The sequence below is a fragment of the Schistocerca americana genome, chromosome 8 (genome assembly GCF_021461395.2).
Source record: "Schistocerca americana isolate TAMUIC-IGC-003095 chromosome 8, iqSchAmer2.1, whole genome shotgun sequence".
NCBI classification, from domain to species: domain Eukaryota; kingdom Metazoa; phylum Arthropoda; class Insecta; order Orthoptera; family Acrididae; genus Schistocerca; species Schistocerca americana.
Window position 1 is genome coordinate 33,567,246 of NC_060126.1, and position 3,835 is coordinate 33,571,080.

Consider the following 3,835-nt stretch of genomic DNA (forward strand, 5'->3'; position numbering starts at 1 on the left):
TGTTCACGGCCGACTGCGTCTAGTCGGCCGTGTGTAGTGTTGACGGCCGGCGACGAATACTTATCAGGGCCCTTTCGTCAAATCCTTGACAGTTCAGTAGGGACGCTTAAGCAGAGATCTGTGATCAAAGTTAGAGCGAGGACCGTTCTTTAGATGTCTCTTCGCTTGCTTTAGTTCATTTAAGCTATAAAACGAAAAAGTATATTTGGTGCGCGGCTGCCACCACAGTGATCAAAGTGCCTAGAATACGAAATGCTTCATAACACAAAGCTCGCTGACCACAAAAACCGTAATAAGCGGTTGCAATCTTAGAAACGAATAGCTGCAGCAATCAGCTGCATTCAGAGTTGCTGCACTGTGGATGATGTGAAGCTTACATATAAAAAGAAAGGATATCGAAGATGTGAAAAGCAAAGTGTGTTCGAAGTGTGCATAAGTGAAATAGAATTATATATGACGGTAGTATCTGTTCCCGAAAGAACAGTTACCGTGGATGACCATGCAGCTTTGCTAGAAATGAAATGATAATTAAATGGACACCCTAGCTGCAAACAGGCGTTGACGTACTTCATTGGGGACATGTTGAAAATGTGTGCCCCGACCGGGACTCGAACCCGGGATCTCCTGCTTACATGGCAGTATGGGTATGATGGGCAAACATCTATTAGGCGCACTACGAATATAGTGGTGTGGGCATGTTGGGAATGTGGATCTCACGGGGAACGTGCAAGGGATAAGTCCCTGCAGACGCACTATCCTCTGTGCCCGCGGTGGCTCAGATGGATAGAGCATCTGCCATGTAAGCAGGAGATCCCGGGTTCGAGTCCCGGTCGGGGCACACATTTTTAACATGTTCCCAATGAAGTACGTCAACGCCTGTTTGCAGCTTGGGTGTCCATTTAATTATCATTTGAAATAAAATTTTCTTGTACTCTAAATAATCTAACTTAACCTTCATAAATTCCTCGCCGGCCGAAATGGTCGTGCGGTTAAAGGCGCTGCAGTCTGGAACCGCAAGACCGCTACGGTCGCAGGTTCGTATCCTGCCTCGGGCATGGATGTTTGTGATGTCCTTAGGTTAGTTAGGTTTAACTAGTTCTAAGTTCTAGGGGACTAATGACCTCAGCAGTTGAGTCCCATAGTGCTCAGAGCCATTTGAACCATAAATTCCTCATTAGGTGATTCATATATTCGTTCTCATGTTTCTGGAGTAATACGTAAAATAGTATACTGTGGGTTTCAAGTACTGTATTGCAACCAGGAATAGCTTTTGCCAGTTGCTAAAAGTCTTGGGTTTCGTCAGGAGCGCCCCAGGGAAGGCGATGTTCTCTCTGCGGAACATTATTGAGAAAATTTAGAGAACCGGCATTTGAAGCTGACTGCAAAACGTTTCTCTGCTGTCAACGTACATTCCTCGTAACGACGACGAAGACCAGGTAAGAGAACTTAGTGCTCATATGGAGGCACACACCCGTAGACAGGTTTCTCCGTCCCTGTGTTTGCGAGAGGAACAGGAAAAGAAATGACTAGTAGCGGTACAGGGTACCCCCCGCCGCACATCGTACGGTGACCTGCCGAATATGTACACTATGTGATCAAAAGAATCCGGACGCCCTCCATAAACAAACGTTTTTCGCATTAGGTGCATTGTACTGCCACCTACTGCCAGGTACTCCACATCACCGACCTCTGTAGTCATTAGACACCGTGAGAGAGCAGAATTGGGCGCTCCGCGGAACTCACGGTCTTCGAACGTGGTCAGGTGATTGGGTGTCACCTGTGTCATAAGTCTGTACGGGAGATTTCCACATTGCTAAACACCCTTAGGTCCACTGTTTCCGATATGCTAATGAAGTGGAAACGTGATGGGACACGTACAGCACAAAAGCGTACAGGCCGATCTCGTCTGTTGACTGACAGAGACCGCCGATAGTTGAAGAGGGTCGTAATGTTTCATAAGCAGACATCTATCCAGACCATTACACTGGAATTACAAACTGCAACAGGATCCACTGCAAGTACTATGACAATTAGGCGGGAGGTGAGGAAACTTGGATTTCATGGTCGAGTGGCTGCTCATAAGCCACACATCACTCCGGTAGGCCGCGCGGAGTGGCCGCGTGGTTTGAGGCGTCATGTCACGGACTGCGTGGCCCGCCGCGCCGGAGGTTTCAGTCTTCCCTCGGGCGTGGGTGTGTGTGTTGTTTTTGGCATAAGTTAGTTTAAGTAGTGTGTAAGACTATGACCTCAGCAGTTTGGTCCCTTAGGAATTCACACACATTCGAACATCACTCCGGGAAATGCGAAACAACGCCTCGATTGTTGTAAGGAGCGTAAACACTGGACGATTAAACAGTGAAAAAACGTTGTGTGGAGTGACGAATCATGGTACACAATGTGGCGATCCGATGGCAGGGTGTGGGTATGGGGAATGCCTGGTGAACATCATGTGCCAGCGTGTGTAGTGCCAACAGTAAAATTCGGAGGCGGTGGTGTTATGGTGCGGTCGTGTTTTTCGTGGAGGGGTCTTGAACCCCTTGTTGTTTTTCGTGGCACTATCACAGCACAGGCCTACATTGATGTTTTGAGCACCTTCTTGGTTCCCACTGTTGAAGAGCAATTTGGGTATGGCGATTGCATCTTTCAACACGACCGAGCACCTGTTCATAATGCACTGCCTGTGGCGAAGTGGTTACACGAGAGTAACATCCCTGTAATGGACTGGCCTGCGCCGAGTCCTGACCTGAATCCTGTAGAACACCTTTGGGATGCTTTGGAACGCTGACTTCGTGCCAGGCCTCACCGACCGACATCGATGCCTCTCCTCCGTGCAGCACTCCGTGAAGAATGGGCTGCCATTCCCCAATAAACCTACCAGCACCTGATTGAACGTATGCCTGCGAGAGTGGAAGCTATCATCAAGGTTAAGGGTGGGCCAACACCATACCGAATTCAAGCAATACCGATGGAGGGCGCCACGAACTCGTAAGTCATTTTCAACCAGGTGTCCGGATACTTGTGATAATATAGTGTATGTAGATGTAGACTTGTTCATGGGAGTGTGCCTGGAACATCCGGTCTGTTACTAGAAAGATGGTAGAGCATCTGCATGATGAAACGTCGTGTCGCGAGTTCCAAATGGCAACAAAAGGGAAGGGTCATAACTGGAGACGTCCGCTATCACCCGTCGTCGTGTCCTGCTCGTCGGTGTTCAGAGGTTACTGGTCTTGGGGTGAATGCCTGCTTCTGCGACTCTTTACAGAACCGCCTAAGGACTAGTAGAAGGAACTGGCGAGGCAGACTATCACAGAATGTGATTCTCCACACGCCCGAAGCGTTCTTTGTGATTAGAGTTGCAGGATCACCCGACGTTACAACCTGCATCTGTCACCTGGTCATCACTGTATGTTGTGCTACGTTTGGATAATAACGTGAACGACGAGAGCGATTATACGTAAGTTGCTTCGTAGCTATCCTCGACGTCTGACAGAGTGTTATTATCAGTGAAGTACCCGTAATGCCTCAGTCATTAGTCCGCATTTGATCAGAACGGCCGTTAAATATACTCTGCACGTTTCGCGTGCTCTAGCAAGCGGGCTCGGGTTGGCTTTTTCATATGCGGCGGCATGTCCACTTCCGCGATCCAGGCCGCTGATTACTTGAGACGGACAGGCACCTGCCCAGGGCATCGTGATCGGAATCGCGACACCGCGAAGGGCGACCCTCGCCAGCCGGTGCTGCACTGGGACCGGAGACTGGCGAGTGTTGACCAGGTGCCGGTACCGAACTTCGAGCAGTGAAACGCCGTTGGTGGTGAACCGGCGACGCAGTGGCG

General features: G+C 49.4%; 1 non-coding gene across 1 annotated transcript; it reads left to right on the forward strand.

Moving 5' to 3' along the window:
* The first annotated feature begins 763 nt into the window (after positions 1–763).
* On the forward strand, positions 764–838 carry Trnat-ugu. The gene has a single exon. It is a non-coding gene; the product is annotated as a tRNA-Thr (tRNA).
* Positions 839–3,835: the final 2,997 nt, after the last annotated feature.